This window comes from Telopea speciosissima, chromosome 9 (assembly GCF_018873765.1).
Source record: "Telopea speciosissima isolate NSW1024214 ecotype Mountain lineage chromosome 9, Tspe_v1, whole genome shotgun sequence".
In the NCBI taxonomy this organism is placed as follows: Eukaryota; Viridiplantae; Streptophyta; class Magnoliopsida; order Proteales; family Proteaceae; genus Telopea; species Telopea speciosissima.
In genome coordinates this window covers 21,587,570-21,613,666 of record NC_057924.1, presented here as the reverse complement: position 1 = coordinate 21,613,666, position 26,097 = coordinate 21,587,570, and the positions used below count along the sequence as shown (strand labels likewise).

At 41.2% G+C, this 26,097-nt stretch overlaps 1 protein-coding gene across 3 annotated transcripts in view; it reads left to right on the top strand.

The window, feature by feature from the left end:
* The window catches only part of LOC122639533 (electron transfer flavoprotein-ubiquinone oxidoreductase, mitochondrial-like), a 34,209-nt gene extending 10,970 nt beyond the window's left edge, over positions 1-23,239 (top strand). For 2 of the 3 annotated variants that reach the window (XR_006329528.1, XM_043832395.1), the window contains exon 5: positions 22,928-23,239. The gene's annotated coding sequence lies outside the window, so the exon portion shown is untranslated. Of the gene's footprint in view, positions 1-22,903 lie in introns of all 3 variants that reach the window. The other variant, XM_043832396.1, reaches the window with a different exon arrangement.
* The last annotated feature ends 2,858 nt before the right edge of the window (positions 23,240-26,097 follow it).

Below are 26,097 nucleotides of genomic sequence, written 5' to 3'. Positions count from 1 at the left end.
CTCGACCTCCCCTTCTCTCTCTCGTTTCCTTCTCTCGCATCCCTTTCTCTTCCACTCTCACTCTCTCGCTTCTACTTCTCTCCAAGGTACTAAAACTCGGGTCTTGATACCAACTCAGCCCTTGGAAAAACCGAGTCGAGTCGAGATCTTGCCAAGTTGGTGCATTTTTTTTTTCCGACTAGAAGCCTCAACTCGGTGGGTTTTAGACCTAGTTTAGGTCTGAAACTTGGAATTCAAGTTTAGTAATACCCTACTCTACACATAATTTAGTAATAGAAAGCAAGCAAAACATTCAATTAATAGCTAAACAATTTAAATAAGAATTAGAAATGTTAAAGTGATACATCAAACTGTTTAACAGTGTTACAATTATCATCACATAAAATGACTTTAAATCAAGTATTCAGTCCCTGCTAGTGTCACATAGTCTTCCCATGACATAGTGTTGTTGTAATGTTGCATATAGTGCTCCACAGCAAGCATATAAGAGTTCTATCGAGTTAGGTAAGTAAATACATAGTAGATGGGTCATTTCCATGGGTCAACCCGAGATCTCACCGAGATATGTCGAGTTGTCGAGTTTTGTCGAGTTAGGTAAGTAAATACATAGTAGAAGGGTCATTTCCATGGGTCAACCCAAGATCTTGACCCAAGATCCGAGATCTCGCTGAGATCTGGGTGAGATATTGCACTTTTATGTACCGTATGCCATCTCGTCTCGGTTTCTCAGAAAACTGAGAAACTTGCCGAGATCTCGCCGAGTCGAGACGAGTTTTAGAACTATGCTTCTCTCTACTGCCTCCCTCTCTTGGTTCTGGTTTATCACCACCTCTACATTCTTTGGTGGTGCTAACCTAAACTGCAAAGGGTCTCTTCTTGTTTTCCTCTCAGGTTAGTCAATTGCATGACCTGAGAGAGTTCTTGTTGATTGCAATCGGAACCAGTGATGAGTTGATTTCTCCAGCACCTATTGCTCGATTTTGGTGCTGTGTTTGGTTGCTGCTCATTCATATTTCGTATTGTAGCATGTGTTAGCAGCTATTCTACATTCGGTGCATAACCCCTTGATTCGTGCCAATGTCTGACCTAAGCTCTGCATCAACTAGAATGGAAGGAGTGGGTCGTGGAACTCATAATTCTTTTCCTTCATTCCCTATTACCTCTATCAGGTTAGATGGAAGCAACTACCTGCTGTGGTCACGGTCATGCTTTCTTTCCATTGATTCACGCGGTTATGCTGGTTACCTTACAAGCGAGGCTGAGAAGTCTACTACTGCTGGTCAGTTTCAGAAAAATGGGGTTCGAACAACATGTCATTCCTCATTAACTCAATGCAACCTAATAGTGCTCTGGGTTATCTATTGGTGGACACTGCAGCAAAGATCTAGAAGGCTGCTAAAGAGACTTATTCTCAGGTTTGGAATGATGCTCAAGGGTATGAGTTGCATAAGAAGATTTATGAGACCAAACAGAAAGAGCTGACTCTATCACAGTATTATTCTAAGTTACGTGGCCTGTGGTAGGAGTTGGATTTCTATGAAGACTTCCAGGCTACTTGTCCTAAGGATGCTACTAGCTTCAAGAAACGTGAAGATAAGCTCAAAGTGTACGGTTTCCTGGCTATTTCGTCCTAAGGATGCTACCAGCTTCGTGTTCATGTACTCAGCCTGATCCTTTCCCATCTTTGGAGCAATCTTATGCTTGGTACAGGTGGAGGATAGTCGTCGTATTGTGGTGTTGTAACCCCTTCTCACAAGAGCGGTCAGACCTATACTCTGGACTTGGTACTCAGTCTCGGGGTGGTTCCACACGTCCAAGCGATCGTCCCACTTTTGATTGGGAACCTGTCAAATGCGATTATTGTGGTAAGGAGCACTATACTAATGACCATTGTTGGAAGCTTCATGCCTTCATGGCCGACCAACCACCTCACGTGGTCGTGGTTGGGGTCGATCCACTCAACCTCATGCACATCACACTGAGACATCTGATACTGCAATCACAGGTTCCTCTTTATCTCAGGATGAGCTGCAAACTCTTTGGCGTCTCATGACCAAGTTGGAGCCTCCTACATCATCTCCACTGATTTCTGCATATGCTCCAGTCACTTTCGATTCTAACTTTGCCCACACTGTAGGTATTTCTTTTGGTGGTCACTGTACCTCGGTTGTATCCCATCTTTGGATAATCGACTCAGGTGCAACTGCTTACATGATAGGTTTTTCCAACTTATTCTTTCTGTATTCTACTCCTCCAGGAAAAGATAAGAGTTTGGTTAGCAAATGGTTCCTTCTCCTTTGTGTCTGGAAAGAGTTTTATTCGTTGCTGTTCGTTATTATATTTTCAATCCATCTTACATGTTCCTAATTTTTCTACTAATTTTCTTTTTTTTAGTAGTCTCACTAAAGATTTTGTTGAGATAGGCTAAATTACCCGATAGGGGTAATTTAGTCCTTTATTTTATTTCCTTTTTTTCTGTATTGTTTCCCCCTAACTGATCTCTATTTGGGATTCCTAGTTATAATGGGAATTCCTAATAGGAATAGGTAAGGCGGTTAGTCCTATTTTGATTAGGAGTCATTCCTACTTTGATTAGGAGTAAGTTTCATTCCTAATTAGACTAGGAATAAGGTGTAATTCTGTTTACTATAAATAAAGGGGCTGGGTGATCGATTATGATCATCTAAGCATTCATTCTCAAGGCTGTTAACATGGTATCAAAGCAGAATCTGATCTAAGAACAGCTTTCTCGATTTCTGGTTCTTTCCCTTCTCTCCTTTCTCAGTTTTCTCAGTTTTTTCTTTCATTCGATCCCCCTTCTTCCACTCAATCTTCTTCATTTTTTTTTGGTTTCTTCTTCTGAATTAGGGCAGATCTAATGAGGTGATCTGTTGTTTAGATGCTGCCCTAATTAATCACCTCATCCCTTAATGCTTTAAGAAGCTTTTTGGATCGATAGCTGCTGCACATTCCTCTGCGATTTTGTTTGGAGTTCTCCCCACCTGCAGATCAGTCTCCTCTATCAATTTGACACTGGTTTGATTATTGGGATCCATTCCTGCAGTTTATATTGGACAGCTGCTATCACAGGTTCTCTTCTCCAGATTGAAGCACCTCCTCAATCGGTATACCTTCAGGTTGTCAATTTTTGGTTTTTTTTTTGCTGGTTCTCTGTGTGGATATTTTGGAGAAGTTACTTCATCAACAATCAGTACCATCGATGCAGATTTTTCTCAGCCTTTGAAGACCTTATATCTGCAGCATTTTTTTCTCAGCATTTGAAGACCCCTAAAACCAGATCGATTACCTTTCTTAGGGTTTTTTCTTAAACCCTGCTTCTCGGTTTTGGTTTAAGGGCAGTTTGTTGCTGTCTTCTAGCTTCTTTTTTTGTTACCACAGGGCAGTCTGAGATCAGGCTCTCTTTGCGGATCTGATTTTTTCTGCCTGGCTGAATCATGGGTGACTCAGAGATGACTACTGCTACTTCTGGAGGAGATCAAACAAGGTCTGATTTTCTTCCCTATGCTGCTGCCATTAAGCTTGATGGCACCAACTACTTAATTTGGGCCAGATCATTATCCCTAACAGTGGCTGGTAGGGGACTCACTAGCCATCTTACTGGCACCACCAAATAGCCTACTGAAGAAGGTGCTGCTCGTACTAAATGGGCTGCCAATGATGCAATGGTAATGTCCTTTGTTCTGAACTCTATGACCACTGACCTCTCTAGCCAGTATCTTCTCCTTGACATTGCTACACAAATATGGACAGCTGTCAAGGGCACTTATGGTCGTTCAGGTAGTGGTGCTCAGGTTTATGAAATCAGGAAGACACTCCAAACCACTACTCAGAAGGAGATGTTTGTCACCAAATACTATGCTGCCCTCAAGTGTTTATGGCAGCAATTGGATCACTATGCTCGGTTTCAGCCTACTACTACTGCTGATATTACTGCCTACCACACCTATGTAGACCAATTCCGTGTCTATGATTTCCTGGCTGGCCTCAATGATGACTATGACCCTATTCGGGTGCAAGTCCTTGGACGGGTTCCTTTCCCCACTTTAGAGGAGACTTTTTCTTATGTTCACAGTGAAGAGACACGGAGGGTTACCATGAGATCAGCCTTACAGACTGCTGGCCCCACTCCTATTGCTTCTTCTGACAGTGTTGTTGCTTCTACTACTACTACCAGAGAGCCTGTTAAGTGTGAGCATTGTCACAAACCATATCACACTAAGGCTCAGTGTTGGAAATTACATGGGAAGCCAGCTGATTTCGAGGCCAAACGTGGTCGTGCTAAGACTAAAAACAAAGCCAATCATACTGAAAGTGTAGCTTTAACTCCTACTGCTGACATTGGTTTCTCCCAGGAAGAACTCCAGGCTCTGCGTCGTATGTTGAACACATCAACTGCCTCTACTACGTCTGCTGCCAATTCAGGTTCCTTCTTTGCCCGTACAAGTATTTCTTTTGCTGGTCATTGTGCATCAGTAGTATCCACTCCATGGATCATAGACTCCGGTGCTACTGATCACATGACAGGTTCTTCTAGCCTTTTTAATACATATTCCCCTGCTTCTGGTAAGGATAAAGTTAAAATTGCTGATGGGTCCCTCTCCTCCATCTCAGGGAAAGGATCCATTGGTTGTTCTCCTTCCCTTACCCTGTCCTCTGTGTTGTATATTCCCAAATTTACAACTAACCTTCTTTCCATTAGCAGTATCACTAAAACCCTGAATTGTAAAGTGACTTTTTTTCCCACTCACTGTGTTTTTTAGGAACTGGACTCGGGGAAGACGATTGGATTGGGTAAAGTGCATGGCGGATTGTACCTGCTTGATGGCGATCCTACACCTACTTAGGCTTTACCTTCGGCATCTTTCTCTTCTGAATTACATAAATGGCACTCTAGGCTAGGCCATCCCCCTTTAGGTACCTTATCACATTTATTTCCAGCATTAGTTAAAGACTGTAATAAGGAAGAATTTTTTTGTGAGCCTTGTGTCTTGGCTAAACAGACACGTTCCACTTATCCTATTTCTAATAGAAGATCCTCTTCCTTATTTCATGTGGTTCATACTGACGTGTGGGATCCTAGTAGGAAAGCTTCCCTGTCTGGACATCAGTGGTATGTCACTTTTATTGACTACTATTCTAGGTTCACTTGGGTATAGCTTATGCACACAAAGAATGAAGTTTTTACATGTTTTCAACACTTTCATCAATTGATTAAGATCCAATTTAATGCCACTCTTCAAATTTTGAGGAGTGACAATGGGAAAGAGTATATGGAAGGTCAGTTCCAAAATACCTTGCTGCCCATGGAATCCTCCATCAGACCAGCTGTGTCGACACTCCAGCCCAAAATGGTGTGGCTGAGAGGAAAAACCGCCACCTCATGGAGGTGGCTAGGGCTCTTATGTTTGCCCGCCATGTCCCTTCCCTTTATTGGGGGGATGCTGTCCTTACTGCAGCCTATTTAATCAATAGGCTGCCCAGTTGGGTTCTTCTTTCCAAGGCCCCTATTGAGCTACTACTTGGCTCTTCTTCCTTTATAGTCCCACCTAAAGTGTTTGGCGGCGTTTGTTATGCCATTGATACACGGTCCCCTGGTAAACTTGACCCACGTAGTCTCCGCTGCATTTTCTTGGGTTAATCTGCTACACAGAAGGGGTACAAATGTTATTACCCTCCATCCCGCAGGACTTTTGTCAGCATGGATGTTGTCTTTCATGAAAGTATTCCATATTATATGTCATCACCTCTTCAGGGGGAGAGTGTTAGTGAAGATGTGCTGACTAGTGATTCTCCACCTCCACTTTAGTCTCTTTACCATGAGTCTGAATTAGTTCGGCCTGCCCCTGCCCCTAGTACTCCCCCTGAGTCAGGGGGAGAGGTTCCTATACAGAGAGAGACCATTTCTATTCAGGGGGAGCAATCTACCCCGGTCCAGACTCCTATCCAGAGGACTATTAGTGAATTTCAGAGGAGGATTGATGCCAGTAATGTGAAGACCTATGCAAGGAAACATAAGCAGGTTCAATCAACTGTTGCTCCAGTACCCATCCAATTGCCGAACCCGGATCCAGAACCTGCCTCTCCACCTGGTAATGTTCCTGACTTACCTATTGCTCTTCGCAAAGGTGTCAGAACTTGCACTCAGCATCCCATATCTTATGTTGTTTCTTATGATGCCCTTTCCCCATCCTTTCGTGCCTTTGTTTCCGCTCTTTCTTCTGTTCGTATTCCTAACAATTGGCAGGAAGTTTTATCAGACGGAAAGTGGAAGGCAACTATGATGGAAGAAATGGAAGCCTTGAAGAAAAATAACACATGGGAGCTTGTGGTTCTTCCACTTCGGAAGAAAACCGTTGGATGTAAATGGGTGTTTGTGGTGAAACAGAAGGTGGATGGCACTGTGGATAGGTATAAGGCTCGACTCGTGGCCAAGGGGTTCACTCAGACATACGACATTGATTACCAGGAAACTTTTGCACCTGTTGCAAAGTTAAATACTGTTCGTGTGTTATTATCTTGTGCAGTCAACCTTGGATGGGATTTGCAGCAGCTAGATGTAAAAAATGCCTTCCTAAATGGAACACTGGATGAGGAGGTGTATATGGACATTCCACCAGGGTTCTCTTGTGACAGAAACCAAGGAAAAGTATGTAGACTAAAGCGTGCACTTTATGGGCTGAAGCAGTCACCTCGAGCATGGTTTGGCCGGTTCCATAAGGCCATGATTTCTGTGGGCTATAAGCAAAGTAATGCTGATCACACACTCTTTATAAAGAGGGTTGGTGAAAAACTCACTGTTCTTATAGTCTACGTTGATGATATAGTGGTTACTGGCAATGATGGTGATGAGATTAGACGGTTGAAAACCTTCCTTGGACAAGAATTTGAGATTAAAGGTCTAGGGAAACTACGATACTTTCTTGGGATTGAAGTAGCCAGATCGTCTAAAGGCATTTTTCTCTCCCAGAGGAAGTATGTCCTAGACTTATTGGCTGAGACCGGGTTGCTAGGCTGTCGTCCTTCAGATACTCCTATGGACCCTACTGTTCGACTCAAGGAGAAAGAGGGTGAGCCTGTTGATAAAGACTGGTACCAAATGCTTGTAGGGAAGCTGATTTATCTTTCACACACTTGTCCTGACATTGCTATCGCTATGAATACTGTGAGCCAGTTTATGCATGATCCCTACTCTTCCCATATGGAGGCTGTTCTTCGTATCTTGCACTATTTGAAGTCACCTCCTGGAAAAGGAATTTTTTTGTCTACACATGGTCATCTACAGATAGAAGCATACACTGATGCTAATTGGGCTGGTTCTGTAGATCGCAAGTCTATTTCTGGGTATTGCTCCTTTGTAGGTGGAAATCTTGTCACATGGCGTAGCAAGAAGCAAAATGTGGTTGCTCGTTCTAGTGCCGAAGCTAAGTTTCGAGCTATGGCACAAGGTATTTGTGAGTTACTATGGCTTAAAGGTTTGCTCCAAGATTTTGGTATTCCTATTCGTCTTCCTATGATGCTGTATTGCGACAATAAGGCTGCAATCAGCATAGCACACAACCCAATACAACATGTTCGTATCAAGCATGTTGAGGTGGATAGGCATTTCATCAAGGAGAAGTTAGAAGATGGGCTGATTTGTATTCCCTTTGTGACATCTGCTGATCAACTTGCTGATATCTTCACCAAGGGATTGTCTGGGAAATTGTTTCATCCAAATCTAGTCAAGTTCGGCATGATCGACATCTTTGCTCCAACTTGAGGGGGAGTGTTGAGATAGGCTAAATTACCCGATAGGGGTAACTTAGTCCTTTAGTTTTATTAGTTTTGTCTTTTATTTTATTTCCTTTTTTTTTTTGTATTGTTTTCCCCTAACCGATCTAAATTTGGGATTCCTAGTTATAATGGGAATTCCTAATAGGAATAGGTAAAGGGGTTAGTCCTATTTTGATTAGGAGTCATTCCTACTTTGATTAGGAGTAAGTTTCATTCCTAATTAGACTGGGAATAAGGTGTAATTCTGTTTACTATAAATAAAGGGGTTGGGTGATCGATTATGATCATCTAAGCATTCATTCTCAAGAGATTTGAATTGTAAATTCACTTTCTTTCCGTCTCATTGTGTCTTTTAGGACTTGGAGAGGGGGAAAACGATTAGTTGTGGCAGAGTACAGGGTGGTTTATACTTGCTAGAGGATGGTCTCCCTTCAGTTTTATCCATTCTCTGTTAGACTCACCAGACGGACTCTACTCCATCAGCCTTGGCCGAATTGCATCAGTGGCACCGAAGATTGGGTCATCCTCCCATTGGCACGTTAGCTAAAGTCTTTCCTAGGTTATTTTAGCAATGTAATATGAACCATTTTTTTTTGTGACGCTTGTGTATTTTCCAAGCAAACTCATTCCATTTATCCAAGTTTGAATAATAAAAGCACTGCAGCATTTCATTTGATCCATTCTGATGTTTGGGCTCTAACCTGTGTGTCTCTATTCCGGGTTATAGATGGATTGTGACCTTCATTGATTGTCATACACACAGTACCTGGGTTTACTTGTTACATCATAAGAATGAAGTTTTTCGTTGTTTTTAGTTGTTTCATTGGATGATTCAGACCCAATTTGTTGCCACAATAAAGATTCTTCGTAGTGACAATGGTAAGGAATATATGGAAGGTCCGTTCTAATCTTACCTTACAGATCAAGGTGTATCATTCACCAGACTAGTTGTGTTGACACACCTGCTCAGAATGGCATGGCCAAACGGAAGAGCCATCACCTGTTGGAGGTCGCCCATTCTCTCATGTTTGCCATGAATGTCCCTTCTCAATATTGGAGTGACGTTGTTCTTACCGCTGTTCATCTCATAACCGGATGCCTACTAGGGTTTTGGATTTTCAGTCTCCTCTAGATGTTCTCTACGGTTATGCATCTTTTATTGTTCCTCCTAAAGTATTTGGGTGGGTTTGCTTTGCTCGCAATCATCGTCTACTTGACAAACTTGATCCCTGGGGTCTCAAGTGCATCTTCATTGTTTACTCAGTTACCCAGAAGGGCTATAAGTGCTATCATCCACCCACTCAACGTGTATTGGTTAATATGTATGTGATTTTTCATGGGTCTTTGGCCTATTACTCTTCTTCGACACTCTTCAGGGGAAGTTTGGTATACTTGGTGTAGATGTGCCTGTGCTTATGCCGGCACCGTTTCCTCTTAACAACGGTCTCTTGGATGAGTCGTTGGTTGAGGACATTTCTGTTCAAGGGGAGATAAGGGAAGAGGACTGACCAATGACACAACACCACAACCAACCATCTTTGAGGGTCTATTCTCGGAAACAAGAAGTTGAAACCACCACCAGTGTGCCTACCTACTTGCAGCAACTCTACCTAACCAAACATCCTCCCTTGATCTAGGTCTTACTTCATCTGGTAATATTCTTCCTTCTAGTATTGATGATCCTTCTCTTGATTTACTGATTGCTATTCGAAAAGCGACAAGAGCATGTATTCAACACCCTATATCTTATGTTGTTTCGTACAACTTTCTTTCTCCTTCCTATCATGTGTTTGTGTCTTCTTTGTTTTCTGTTTCTATTCCTCAGAACTGACAGGAGGCACTTGCAGATCCTCGGTGTAAAGATGCCATGCTTGAGGAGATGAAGGCACTTGAACAAAATGATACCTAGGAGTTGGTGTCTCTTCCTCCAAATAAGTGACCTGTGAGTTGTAAGTGGGTTTCACAGTGAAACAGAAGATGGATGGAACTGTTGACAGATACAAAGCCAGGCTTGTCGCTAGAGGATTTATCCAGACCTATGGGATTGATTAATAAAAGACCTTTTCTCTTGTGGAGAAAATGAATACCATTCGAGTCATTCTTTCCTGTGCAATCAATTTGGGATGGGATTTGCAACAACTTGATATTAAGAACGCTTCCCTTCGTAGTGAACTTGAAGAAGTCTATATGGAGATTCCACCTGGTTTTTCTTACTAGAAAACTCTGGGAAAAGTTTGCAAATTGAAGCGGGCGCTATATAGGCTGAAACAGTCGCCTAGAGCTTGGTTTGGAAGGTTTCACAAAGCCATGGTGTCAGTAGGCTATGCAATGCTGATCACACTCTGTTCATCAAACGATCAGGGGATAAGATCACAGTCCTCAGTGTTTATGTCGACGATATTGTGGTTACTAGAAGTGATCCTTCCGAAATATCCCGGTTGAACGCTTACTTGGGTAAGAAATTTGAGATTAAGGATCTTGGGAAATTATGCTACTTCTTTGGCATTGAAGTTGCTTGGTCCACCAGAGGGATTTCTCTCTCTCACAGGAAGTACGCTACACTCGTGATCTCCTCTCTCATGCAGGAATGTTAGGATGCCACCCTGCACTCTTGCAAATACTCCTATTGAAGCTAATGTCCATCTCAAGAGCAAGGATGGTGAACCGGTTGACAAAGGCAGATATCAGAGGTTGGTATAGGTGGCTGCATATATCTCTCACACACTCCGCCTAACATTGCCTATGGTGTGAACTCAGTAAGTCTATATATGCATGACCTTTATTCCACTCACTTGGATGGTGTCGATCGTATTCTTCGTTACTTAAAGTCTGCTCCATGACAAGGGGTTTTGTTCTCTCCTTATAATCATCCGTGCATTAAAGCTTTCATTTATGCCGATTGGGCTGGTTCTCCTGATGATCGCACATCTACATCTGGTTACTGTATGTTTGTGGGTGGAAACCTTGTCACTTGGAGAAACAAGAAACATGTTGTTGTTGCTCGATCTAGTGCTGAAGCTGAATTTCGGGCCATGGCACATGGTACTTGTGAGTTGCTGTGGCTGCAGTCTCCTACGGGATTTGGGTGTGCCAGTATCGTTGCCTATGATGCTATACTGTGATAGTAAGTCGGCTATTAGCATTGCACACAACCTTGTTCAGCATGATTGGACGAAACATGTGGAGATCGATCGTCATTTCATTAAAGAAAAACTGGATCAAGGAGTTTGTGTTCCTTCTGTTAAGTCAGAAGATCAGTTAGCTGATGTTTTTACAAAAGGTTTGAGTAGTAAGTTGTTTCACCTAATCGTGTGCGAGTTGGGCATGTGTGATATCTATGCACCAACTAGAGGGGGAGTGTTGTGATATGCATGTAACGTGGGTACAAGGGTATAGTTGGTATTATTTGTTTTGGAACATTCTAGTACTGTTTGTCTTCTATTATAAATAAAGAGTGGCTATGGTCATAATGACACAAGGCCAATTAATCCCAAAGTTGTGTCAGAGAGCAACAAGGATTTAGAACCAGGAAAACAGGGATAAGAGTTGAAAGATCAGAATGGAAGATTATAGGAATTTTAGATTATGCACTGACCTGAAATCCAGCAACAAGGAACAGAGTTTGTAAGAGAAGAAGGGATATTACCACTGGAATCACCACAGCAACTTTCTGAATCACCACAGACAATAAAGGCAACAACCATACTTTATTTCAAAAAAATAAAAAAATAAAAAAATAAAAAAATGGGGCTCTTTGAGCCTTACAACGGCATAAATAAATTTATATTCATATTGACCATAGGAATAGCTCCCAGCCAATAGGAAAGAAGTAAACAACTAAAAAAAAAAAAACCCCCATATAGGAACCCCTAATTTGACAGCAAGGTTCGAGATTTTGGTTTCAACTCTAGTCGAAACAGAAATATTTCAGGTTACAACTGAAATTCAACCGAAACTTTGCACGTTTCGGCTGGCCATTTTGTTTGGCCATTTGAACATTTCAGCAGTAAAATGGTTATATTTTGGCATGGAACTTCAAGGAAACCTAATTTAAAATTTCTAAAATATTAGAACTTGGGGCCTCTCCACTTCTATTTTACAAACCCATGCCTCTTCCCCTTTGTAGAGGCTGGGTTTTGCTTTTTGTATATTCTTTCTCTTCTTCTTTGGTAATGAATTTCTTATTCACCAAAAAAAAAAAATTAGAACTTTTAAGTTGTAAAAAACAAACCCAAAATGATTGTTCGGGTGTATTTGCCACAACAACAGGCAAACTCCTTGGATTCCTAGTTAGTGAAAGGGGCATATAGGTGGACCCAGACAAAATAAAGGCAATATAATAGAAATGCCAGCTCCAAAAACAGAAAAAGAAATCAGGGGGTTTCGTGGCCAAATTCAATACATAAGTCGGTTCATAGCACGGTTAACTACCATATGTAACTTATCAAAAAAAAAAAAAAAAAACTACCATATGTGAACCTGTTCTCAAGCTGTTAAAAAAGGACCAGTCAAAAGAATGGAATCTCCTTTATCAAAAAAATTTGAAAAAATAATAGGATATCTGCTGAGTCCACCGGTTCTCATTCCCCCGATTTTAGGAGAACCGTTGTTGCTATACCTTTCTGTGGGAGAGTCATCCATGGGATCAATGCTGGCCCAGCAAGACAAGAAAGAAGGTGGACAGCATAGTTGTCACGGCGTCTAGGTGACCCAAGGCGTTGGAGAGGGTCCAAAAGAAAAGCGACACTAATTAGGCGACTAAGGCATCCGCCTAGGTGACCAAGGCGATGCCCTGACAACTATGGTGGATAGCATGCTATCTATTATCTAAGCAAGAAGTTTTTGGAGTACGAACTTCATTATACTCCCCTGAAGAAAACCTGCACTGCTTCAGTATGGGCAACCAAGAGATTGAGGCACTATATGGTGTCACATGCCATCCATTTAATCTAAAAAATGGACCCTATGAAGTACTTGTTTGAAAAGCCAGCGTTAACAGGGAGAATGGCTAGAGGACTGTTACTGCTCTCAGAATTTGACATCAGTTTCTCACCCTAGGTTGGTAGTGTATGTTGTACCTTGCTGTATACTTTATCAAATATAGCCTATTGTACAAATAATTTAGTATTGGAACACACAAAATTCAATGAAAACAACTAAAATATGCATTAGGAATGGTGTTACTAGTACAAACACAAGTGTTTCAAGTAGTCAAGTACAAGTGTATAACCAAGGTTAAAAACCCCTGTGGAACCGTTCCTCCAACTCTATATCACTACTACACAGAGTTCCGGGAAGGTTCAAAACCTTTGGGGAAAAAGGTTATACCTCTAAGTTTGAATCTTACACAAATCTTGCTCTAATGGGGCAAATCGTCATTGTAATGTGTTGTAGTAGTCCCCAACCCTTTGTTCCACCAAGAACTGTAGGTGGTTTGGCCAAAAATACCAAATCTGGGTTCTTTTTTGGAGTTTTTCTACTCAAACAGAAAAAACCACACGAAACTCCCATAATGAATCAAAATTTGGACCCATTTCGAAGTAGTGTTTTTATATGTATTGTTTTGTACTGAAACCAAGGATCGAAATCTCGGTTTCGAGGCTGGTTTCAGTCAGCCCCAAGTTTGCTTGTGTACGTTGAATGATCTTGCACACTAGCCTTATTATAAACACTAAGTCAACATATAGATAAACTACTGAAAATGTAAATAAGCTATTAAAACAATCAAACCATACATTAAAACAAACATACATGATAGATAATACAATACTCACCACTCAATTCCTCGACGAGTTTCTTCGCGGGTCCAATCCACGAGCTGTGTACCATGGTATCATAGCCGCTCGTTAGAATGCAACACATCTATGCCATGACATTTTTTTTGGCTCAATTGTTTTGATAGTGCATTACTACCCACCTATAAGCCCCATCATCAACATGTTCGCGGTATCCCAACCTAGGGAATGGCTCACCGAGATTGAAAGAAGGTGGAGCCGGCATACATGATTGGGCCAGATACTCGAAGATGCTATCGACATTAGATAACCCAACACCTGACCCACCCCATATCCAAATGAAGCAGAAGATCCACTATGGCCACCACCATATCCAAATGAACCGGTTCTCTCGAAGGATTGTCTACTAGCATATACATGATACGGTCCATATCCAATATGTGATGTTGATCCAACGCTCTCGAAGCCACTATCACCATGATATGTTGGACTGTGGCTCTCTTCTACGAAGGATGGTGTGCGCCAATGCCTAAATCCTCTACTCCCCTCCAAACTCATGGCTTCCATTATGCTAGACAAGCTTGATATATCCATGCTCATTCCATTTGCCTCCTCATCCTGCATGGCATGAGTGAACTCAGTCTCCTCTGTGAATCACCGTGGCTCTAAGGCTCTAGAGCTGGATCCCGAATCATTTGGTCCTCACGGAATGCTGCTAATTTATCACCATCATCATCCCCACAACCACCACCACCACTACTACCATCATCATCATAACCCCGAGTAGGGGAAGGTGTGTGAGTGGCGTTCGAGGAACAGAACCTCTCCTCTTCTTCATCATCTCCCCCACGAGCAGGATGGGCCTAAAATGGACGTGGGGTTAAGTGAACTCTGCCCTCTGTTGCCATATGACATTTACTCATCCACATCAGCACCTATCTGTGAAGCAATCTCGTTGTTGGGTAGACCCCCAGTCTCAACTCTCATCTAACAAAGGCTCACCTCGATCCCTGACCCACTCATAAAGAGGATCCTCATCTTCTACTTGGAAGATTTCGGCCAAATCGATTAGGCTTGTATCGTTCTCCTGCCAAGGCATATGTGCTCCTCATGTATGAGCAAGGTTTTAGAACTTGGTTTCGTCCCTGGTTTCACTAAGCCACGAAATCGAGTTTTGCCAAGATCCTGACGAGATAGTATATTTTTCTCCGTCTCAACTCAGTGGTGGGTTTCGGTGGCCATATGGCCAAGATAGGTCCTGAAACTCGACACCTGCCCTATTTTAGGCTTTCTAAACATAATGGAAACATTAATTTTTACAACTTCAAACCCAAAATGGTATTTTAACTTCGGACCCTAGGTTGGTAGTTTACAACGTACGTGAGGTCTACCGTAGGCTATTCTACAAAATATTTAGAACTCTATAATTAAAGTAGAGGTGTAAAACAACTTAAATAAGCATTAGGAATTACAAAAAAAAAAACATTAACCTATAAACCATTTAAGCATTAGGCATCATATTCATATTTCACAATTATACATGGTGATGGTTCAGCGGTTTGTTAATAATTGTTAGAAATTTGGAAAGAGACATAGATTAAACAAATACAAGTGTAAGTGTGTAACAAATCCTACCATTTGAGAGTATCCTAGTATTGAAGTATTGAAACGAGGGTCTGGCCGGATCATCAAAACGACCATGTTGTTGTTGAATCAATCTTTGCTTTGATTGAATCACTAAGGCTGGCCATGACATATTATGCTTGAAGAAACACTCGAAGTCGTCCACAACAGCTCTATAAACCAAATAATCAGCATACTGGAGGAGCCCTAACCTACGGTATATATCTCCTAAACCTAAGGAACTCAATCGAGAGCCACCGCTACTAGATGGTGCCCGTGGAACCTGAACCGGTATTGACATGTATGGTTGGGGGGCCGGGACCCTAAAGATGCTTTCTACAAAATCAGACTCATTGTGTAGCTGACCCTCATACTGTAGGCAGAGGGTAATGATAATAAAGAGTCTGCCTGCCAAAGGCCCCAAACTGATCATACCCAGTATAGTGACTATACTAGGAACCGATGCTCCCTGTGCCATATATGGATGATGGTGCACACCACTGCTCCCCATGATGAATACCACTCTCCATACTCATACCTCCAATACTATCAGTCATGCTCCTGATCGTGTCAGCCATGCTATCTTGTTGCTCCCCAGTTGATGGTGTGAATCAGCGATGTGAGCCTCTCCTATAGGTAAGTCCACCATGGTCCTCATCCTGTGTGGCATGCGTGTATTGAGTCTCTCCTGTGAAGCGCACTGGCTCAGGCTCAGGCTCAGGCTCCGGCTCCTGCTCCTAGTAGTGATACCTCTTGCACATACCCCATCATCCCCATCCCCATCACCATCATCATCATCACCATCATCACCATAACCACCATCACCATCACCATCACCATCACCATGATCACCATGATCATGACCACTGCTAGTACCCAAAACCTGACAACTCTGGGTTCTCATCAACCCCACTAGCTTGAGACTCGAAAGGTCGAGGTGTCTGTGAATGCACACGGCCCTCGTGAGACGACGTATACTCGTCCACGTCAGTTCCCATTTGAGTAGCTATCTCTGGGCCTGACCTACCCCCAGCCTGATCCATAATTGGCTCAACTCAATCCCTTACCCATTGTTATAGGGGATCCTCCTCATCATTTGAGTCGATCTGGAAAACATTGGCAAATTTGATTGGCATGTTATCACCCTTCATGGCTTGGTGTATGTGTTGCATCTTCAATCTCATGTTATAATGTACAAACACTAATTGCTCCAATCGTCAGTTGGTTCCGCCTCTTACTGTAGAAGATTGATAATGCACCCCAATTGTGCTCGCATTCAGAGGAGGAAGAAGTTTGAAATAGAACCTTGTTTGCTACCGTTCTTAAGTGAGGTGCATCTTTCCCATAAAGGACCCACCATTCACCTGCATTAGAAGTTTAGAATATTAGGATTATTTATAGTACATGATTTAAATTGAGACAAGATAATATCATGACGAATAATGCAGTGGGCCTATCAAGGTTTGCAGTTTGTCTATTGTCCACTGCGGCTTCATGACTAAAACTACTACCTGCATCCTTAAAGACCTTTGTCTATGTTCATTTCAAACATGCCTTGGATTGGTACACAATATAGTAAATTACTATTAATAAGTAAGTACCAAGTACCAACTCTCACCTCATTGTTGCATTTTGACTGATCCTTAGCTTTAGGGACCAACTTTGCCACCACTAACTCCACTGCTTCTACCAGTACATCATCCAGCCCAAGGTCATACTTGTGTACTAATACCTTGGATTGAGATAGTATGCTGAAAATTCTATAAATAATTTGTCATTGTTTATGAATATGTAAAATTGTAAATCAAATGTAAAATATCTTGGACTAAACATATAAAAGTATAAAAATAAAACTCACCAGCTTTATGTAGTGGATGGGACAAGTGCCTCCCCCATTGGTCCTCAATGATTTTGATAAACCCCTTCCTATCTCTAGGTATTAGTGTTACTGCTCTCACTCTTTCTTTTATTAGTTTCATGGCAGCATACACATGTGGCAAGGTCGACTTTTTCTCTGTGTTTACCATCCTCAAGACCCTTACCACTGGATCCAATATAAGAAGGACCCTCTTCAAATCATGCCAGCATTGGTCACTAGAGATGGTAGTCTGTGCTGCCCTATCCCCCTGGAGATCCCCTGACTCTCTCCAACCAAACTTCTCGCTAGCAAACATAGATCTCAGGCCAACCATCTTATCCTGAAAGCTTTGCAATGCAATGAAGTGGTGGCAAATCGAATAATGCCAGGCCTCACCAAATCCCCTTCGCATTTCTCCCTCAATAATTGTAAAGAATATCCATGGTTATACACAAATGTGGTCACTTGTCTTGCTCGCTCGACCACACCCGCTACCAAGGTTTTCTTACCCATGTCTTTAAGCCTGAGGTCAACGCAATAGGTTGAAAAGAGGCATCCTCTTACTTTTTCTATTCATCAATTTCTCTCGTGCTTTCTTAAAATTACTCATGTTGTCCGTCAAATCGAATAATGCCAGGCCTCACCAAATCCCCTTCGCATTTCTCCCTCAATAATTGTAAAGAATATCCATGGTTATACACAAATGTGGTCACTTGTCTTGCTCGCTCGACCACACCCGCTACCAAGGTTTTCTTACCCATGTCTTTAAGCCTGAGGTCAACGCAATAGGTTGAAAAGAGGCATCCTCTTACTTTTTCTATTCATCAATTTCTCTCGTGCTTTCTTAAAATTACTCATGTTGTCCATCACTACTTGGACAATGTTTTGTGGCCTTCTTTCACAAACTTGTATATCTACATGGAATCCTTTTTCTCCTTGGATGCGTCCCCTGACTTTAAGAAGATGATCTTGCAATCACAATAGACCATAAAGTTGATGATGAACTGTCTAGTAGGTCCAATCCAACCATCATACATAATAGTAACTCCATAGTTCTCCCATTTAGGCCTTAATAAGTTAATGTATTCTTCAAGCTCCTGCTTTTGCTTGGGCAAATACACATTCTTCAATTCCCATGGAGTGGGCCCTTTCACTCCTGGGCCAGCCTTCCTAGCAGTGTCGATCATAGCCTGGTAAGTGGTGATATGTCCCCTGTGCAGCATTAGCTGGGATGCTATTATAGAAGGACTTGGACATTGCATCACCAACTTGCATTTTCCAACCACCCCATGTTTGTTTTATAGCTTTTTGTTTGGTGTCCTGTTGACTGTATATAAGGGGTCCAGTGAAAGAATCTCAATGGGATCATCAGGATTGAAGGGTGGGGGTGGGATGAGGGTGCAGCTCCCCTCACACTTTAGGTTCTCCTGAAAGGCAAATCCCCCTGTCTCTGCTTCATCCTCCTCTCCCCTGCCGGTCGTCCATCTGATCCAACTGATCTAGAATCAGAGCCACCTGTTCCTCCGCACATCTCTGCAGCCTTAACCCTTCTCATCTCAGTTGTCATCTGACTCTCAGCCAAGACTTTCTAGTATCGTCTTAACTCTGCCTGTGACTCAAAATCCTCCCGCCTGGCCATGTACTCATTATCTTGTGGCTGTGGGTGTTTCTCTAAGACTGCCTCATGAAACTCTTCCTCTGCCCTTTGCTTTTCTGCCTTCTTTAATCCTCCTCCCTTTAAGTGTTTAGACAAGCTCTGTTGCACCGCATAAGGAATTTGTGTGCATTTGGCCACATTGTTGTACCCACCAGCCAAACGCTGCTTTAATCTGGTAGCCCCTTTAGTATTTATAATTTGACATTGGCTCTCCATGCAGCTATGCTATATCTCCACCTCCACCTTCAGCCATTTTGCAACAGTCTTAAACCTTGGCATACTGCTTTAATCTTATCTAGTAGTCCCTTACCTCTTGTATTTTTTTTCTTAGTTAAAATAATTTGTATAATTTTTTTTTTATAAATAATCATACCATAAGTAATACATAATTATAATGGATGGAACAAGAGTCATCACTTTCCATATTTAAATGCATTAACAATGCTTTCATTAATTTTAAATAATTTTCAAAACAAAACAGATATTTTTCACTATTTTTTTTTGTATTTTTCTGTAATTTTTTAAAACATATTTTAAATTTCAGAAATTAAAATAAATAGTTTATTAATTGAAAAAAAAAAACCAACACCGTGAGGTCGTAGACCCAACATATATTAAATTGAGTAAATAATGAGTATAAACCATATATTTTCCCAAGAAAATCATTTTATTTTACAGATAAATAAATTTGTAATTTTAAAACAGAAAAATAATTTCGCCTCCATCAATCCATAGGTCGGTGGGCATTGTATCACATATAATAACTACATAGTCAACAAACAAGTATTGATCGTGTTTTCATGAAAAAATATTGTTTTTGAGAAGTAATTTTTACCTAAAAGTGTTCTTGAGATGCAATGCAACTCCCTCTCTTGCTGTTGAAGCTTCAATGTTGAATCTACAAGCTTTAGTCCCAACTTGGAGGTGAGATTTGCCGAAAAAAAAGTAGACCAAATAGGTGTTTTCCCTTCATAGCAGACCGAGAGAGGCGAGACAGAGCAAGATTTCGAGTTGGGGTCGAAATCTCGCTGAGAGAATGTATTTAAGTGACTTAAAGTTGGTCTGGTTCGACCGAGATAACTCATGAGATCTCAGCGAGATACCAAGATCTCAACCGAGGTATTGCTGTTTTCTTGTATTGCCTTTGGTCTCATCTCGAGTCCTGGCGAAACCGAGTTGTTTTTGAGATCTTGCCAAGATCTTCTACCATGTGTATGAGGTTGAACGTACTCCAATTGCACTCACACCCAATGCTGGAACATGTATGAGAAAGCACTTTAACTACTATCTTGGTCAGGTTGGGGAATCTCTTCCATATTGCAACCATCATTCAGCTGCATAAGAGCATTGAAGAGTATTGTTAGGTAATAGTAAATAATGGTGCATACTTAAATATAAATGAAAAGACTAAGGTGATTGGACCAACTAGTAGCAGTGCCATCTCGAGCCGTAACAGACACTAACCGGCCAAAACTCCCAGTGCCATCCTGGAATACTTTCATTTGTATCCATTCAATAATTGGTATCAGTGTTAGTATCAATACCAAAATTATAATTGCTTAAGTTCTTAACTACCAAACAATGCCCTACTGTCACCTTTTGATTGATAATCAACTGAGCATTTGGATCTGGCTCAAGCCTCTCCACTACTGTGTGAACTGCTTCTATCAGATCTTGTCTCATCACAGGTCTATGCTTGTATTGGTACTTAGGATTCAAATAGTATGCTAAAAATAATGCAAAGAACCATAATAAAAAACTAAATGACAAATTGACAAGTTGAATTGAGGTGAATAAAGTAACAATTCACCAGCCTTATATAGTGGATGCATGAGCTATCTCCTAGTGATCCCTGATAGTGGAAATGATCCTTATGTTACCCCTCTGTAAATTGTCTCTACCTGCATCTTTATCATGTCAATAGCTGCCTACAAGTGTGGTAAGGTGGGCTTCTATTATGAGTCCACCATTCTCAACACAGTGACGACCGGATCTAAGATCTTTATGACCTTTTTGAGGTCATCCTTGAACTTGTCACTAGCAATGGTGGCCTAGGCTGAGAACTAGACTCCTCCCAATCAAACCAATCCTTTGAAGCAAACATGAACCTAAGTCCAGACTTCTTCGTCTTGAAACTCTTCAAAGCAATCCAATTTGTTGCAAAGTGTGTCAGCCCTGGCCTCACCAAGTAACCACCATACTTGCTCCTCAACAATTGCATTGCAAATCTATAATTGTAGACGAAGGTGGTCACTTTTCTTGCCCTCTCTACCACCTCTTTTACAATTTTCAGATTCCCCATGTCCTCAACATGAGATCGATGTAGTGGGTTGTACATGGAATCCAAAAGAGTCAGTACCTAAGATTGTTCATCAATTTTTGCCTTGCCTTCTTAAAATTACTCCCATTGTCAGTGACAACCTATACCATATTCTCCACCCCCACGTCCTTCACCTCCTTCAACAGCTTGTAAATGTACTTTGCATCCTTATTTTCCTTGGATGCATCAACTGACTTGAGGAACACAGTCTTCCTATCACAATATACCATGAAGCTGATGATGAACTGTCTAGTGGGTCTAGTCCAACCATCACACATAGCAGTCACTCTATTATGCATCACTAGTTGGTACACTGTTGCAACAAGAACACAAATATTATTAACATGTACACTTCAAATATGGCTCCTAAACAAAAACACCATTAATTAATTAAAGAACATCACATTACTAATCAAATCCGCTGAAAACTTATTTCCTATATTTCATTAATTTTCTTCGTTTTTTAAATTAAAATAGAATATTCTTCTGATTTTTTTTGGGTGTTTTTAGCAATTATTTTTGAAAAATAAAAATAAAAAACAACAGTAAAAATCGTGACACCGTCAAGCCGTAGATCGGCCAACAGTGTCTTAACATATATTAAATTGAACTCCATCCTTCATATATTACTTGTGTGTTTTTTCAAAAATTTGTTGTGGGAAGATGCATTTTTTTAAATAGAAAATAAAAAAATATAATTCAACAACCCAAAAAATTATCCGACTACATGGAGTCGTAGATTGGATCATTCTTGAAACAAATCTACCATGTTTACTAGTATATTGTACAAAAAAAAAATTGAATTTGGGGAAAAATTGGTATTACCTTCAAGCTTCAAGCACCAAATCCACTCTTTAGCAAGGTTGATTGTGTAGGAGAATGCTAGAAAGAGATGTTTGATGAACTATTTTGCCCAAAAAGTAAATTTTTTTTGGCAAAAAAGCTCCCTGTAGTTGAAACCCACGAAACCAGCACCCTTTCTTTTGAAACTTGTCAAAACAAGTTTCGATCAAGTTGGGTGAATATAAAGGTGTGGACCAACCAGGTTTCTGTCAAAATCAGGTTGAAACGTGTTGAAGCCGATCGAAACATGGTAAATTTTGGTGTCGACACATGGTTTCGTACCGATGCGAAACGGAGGTTTGAACCATGCTTGTGGATTGGCAACATGTCAAAATTTGGTGGTCCAACTCAATTGTGTTGCTTATCTTGTTTTTGTACTCCTCCACATGTAATTCAACTGTTAAATTTATTCATACCTTGATTTTTTTTCCTTCTAATTTTGACCATCTTTTTGGTCACGTTTATGTATAACAGTGGTTCCACCTCCCCCAAAATTTGACCACGAAATCAGTTGCCACATGGTAGATACAGGCTGCCTGTTGTGAATGGCCAAGTGCAGCATGCATTGTGCTTCTCACTTCCTTTTTAATTCCTTGGGAGTTAAAGTGGTTAAAAGAGGATAAGCCCTGCAGTTGAGTTTATTATGATTTAAGTTTGAGAAATTAAGAACATTTTTTTGGTCATCCGTTGAGTTTTACTGCAGTTGGAATGCTATTATTAGTTTCTGCTGAAACTTTCATCATAGCTGCTATGATTGAGTTTTTATTTTGATTAGAATTGACCAGCATATTTGTGTTTTTCTAAAATAGATCAAAATGGTTGAGGCAGATTAGTAAAACTATCTTAGCAGTTTAGCTGTGTGCTTTGAAAACCGCAGGTAATTTTACTCCGATGGAATAAGGTTTTGTGGATGATTTTTTCAGGTTCCTTTCAAGATATTAATTTTCATGAATTTTGATGCTTGGTGGTTATTTTTGGACAAAATTTTAAAATTGGTGACCTAAATTTCTATTCTAAGTAATCATTCTACATTGTTTGTTTCAAGTTATGCATCCCTCTGAAAGCTTCTAAAGTCTTGTGAGTTGAACTTTTCACAGGCATGTGATAGATATCAAGGATCCAAGACAGAATATTCAGTGGACAGTGCCAGAAGGAGGTGGTGGTCCTGGTTATTCAGTGATGTAGATAGATATTCCCTGTTTTTTTTTTTTTTTTTTAGTTCATATTTTTGTAAAAGTAATAAACTTTAGATCTTATCGAAAATCATAATAAATTAAGAACTTCAGAACTTTTTTATGGATACTTTCATAACTAGTTTACTTCGCAGCTGCTAATCCTGATGTTTCTGGGAAGAAAAGGGTATGGATCTGTGTTTTTTTTCACAATTTTACTATAGAAGCGTTTGCTCATTTTGGTTGGGTAGCAAGAATGAAATGTGGGGAGTAGTAGTAATATTTCTTAATTGTAGATACCATTTGAGCAGAGGTGAAATTTAAGGGGTTGGGTTATCTCTTGGGTGATCCAACAACACATGGGCCATTTCGACGTTTGGGTTGGTTATCTCTTGGGTGATCCAACACATGGGCCACTGCTTAGTACAATCATTGAAATATGTGGGGGCTGGGAATGATAGTAATAGAATTTGTGACCTTTTGTAACTATTGAACTTTTGAAAAAAAATATATGCATTGACTTCCCATTTTTTTTTGGTGAAGAGAATCTCTCAATCCATAGATTATGGCGTTTCAATGGGACTCTGTGAATGGTGTCAAGGGCATTTTGGACATTTATCATATAAGGGGAGTCATTATTGTGCTTGTTGCGGTAGGAAGCTGTCGGGTGGATCCTTCGTGAATTAAACATGCACAGAGGGACAGATAAGCAAGGGAGAGTCGGTCTGCTGCAGTGGGGGATACTGTAATGCCGAAGTTTTCCTTGGCAGCAGATAATTCAAGAAAATTCAAGAGAGAGAGAGAGAGAGAGAGAGAGAGAGAGAGAGAGAGTCCCTGGTTGGTTAGTGTTTTATTTCAAGTAGGAGACCTCATTGTAGAGTCTCATTTGGAATGATCTTCCTTGTTTGGTAAGAGTCCATCTTTGAGTTCGATACGACGTAGGGCTGCCTGTTTTATCGGGTAAATGTATGGATTTGCTGAGTTGGCACTCCGCGGAGAGCGGAGGTAGTTAACCGTTGATTGGGCATGTGATGGGGTCGGCCAGTGTTGGTGGTGCTGACCCTTAAACCTCAGTATCGATGATGCACTCTAGCCGGCTAGGCTTAGCTAATTGCTTGATCCGATGTCATGAGTTTGGCCTCGGCTCATCATGATGGACGAAAGCATATTCTTCGATTGTATCTAGTCCTGATCCGACCTAAGAAGGTCGTGTCGGCTTGAATCATCATCGTGATTGTTGTGGCTCTAACCCGTTCCCGGTCACTCTTTGCTCGGGCTTGGTCTTTTAGGCTGGGTTATGGCTTGCCATGTGTCTGGCTATGGTTGGTGGTACGATTTATGGTTTATCATCTGCCCCCAATCACCTAGACTGAAGCCGACCTTGGTGAGTCAGGCCAGTCTTTGCTTCTCCTACCTTCGAACTTGGTGTGGTTGATTTTCCCAGAAAGTTGTTAGCATTTAAGGCATCCGGCGTCTCTTCTCGGGAGACGCAAGATTCTTCATATTCCGAACGACGTGTGTCCTTAGCCATCATTGCACTTCGGGTAGCTCATCTATCAGGAAATCCCGACCATCCATTTCATTGATCCCTGGTTGTTGATCCTCGTCGATTCAGTTGCCTTCCTTTCCTATAAATAGTAGACATTTCCTTCATTTCCTACCTTTGCTCATTTGCTTTCTACTATCGAGATCGCTCTATTCATCGGTTCGGTGTGTTAGGCGTAGATCGGTTTGGCTATTCCAGTCATCATCGAGAAGACACTTTGGCTCAATTACGAGTACGTCTACCCTTCTCCTCCCACTATGTCATTTGACGGAACAAGCGTGGGCTCTAACCTACTCGATCCTGTCGGGGATTTAATGGACTCAGACTTCATCGAGTCTGATGTAGAGATCACCTTTGCCCCACCTATAGGTTCCCTTACTATGACAGGCGTCCCCCTACAATGATAGGTGTTGACATTCCTCATTCTTTGTCATCTACTGAATCATCCCGAAATGATACGAGATCACTTACACCCGGCCCCAATGATGGGCACCATTACCAATTAACCGTTACCATGCCAAATACCCATACCAATATCAATACGTCCTAGCACTTAACCCCCTCCCATTTGCCTACAAATCTAGAGCTCAAGCTGACCCTACCATCCACTATAAAGTAGTACCTTACAACCCAACCCGAACATACCAATATGGTCGTATCCCTTCTAAATCATTTAACCAGTTGCACAATCTCCCTTCAAAATTCAACCATAGGCCAATCCCAACTCCATAACCCATTCCCTAGATTTCTCTCAACCAAACCCAAGGTCCAATACCCACACCAGGAACCCACAAGACATCTCCCAAACACAAACCCATCACCACGTCTCTACCCAATCTCCTACCAATATACCCTCCCCTTGCACCACCATCCTATCCTCCTTGTTTGCTTCAAGCCCCCAACGTACTACTAGAGCCAACAGGGTGAAACAACCCTACGACCCTACCCGGTATCAGAACCCCTAAAAACTGCCGCAGAGATTAAAAGAGCCCAACGATCAGAGAAATTTGAAGAGACTATCTGAGGATTCCGAAGAACATTATTGCAGGAACCCATGGTACTTGGGGGGGGGGGGAAACTAGGACCATGGAAAGCATAAAAATCATTAGTTGGAACTATCAAGGTCTGGGGAGCCCTTTAATAGTTTATTCTCTTGTCAATCTCTTCCTCATAGAGACAAAAAGCAAGAAAGAGAGTGGAAAAATCATAAGGAAAATGAAGATGCCTCATGTTTTCTTAGTTAATTCTATTGGCACCTTGGGAGGATTAGCATTGATGTGGAAACAAGATATGCAGATTCAAATTACTTATTCTGATGACAGAATTATTGACTCAAGGTTCAGAATGGTTAGCAGCAGATGTTTCACTTAACTTGTGTTTACGATAATCTGATTAGAATCAATCGCCAAAGAATATGGGATCGAATTATAAATTTGCGTTCGAATAGGGTTGGCTATTGGATGTGCTTTGGTGATTTCAAGTCAATCTTGTCGTGGCAGGAAAAATTCGGAGAGAACAAAAATGGAGGGAGGGATATCAAAAATGATCT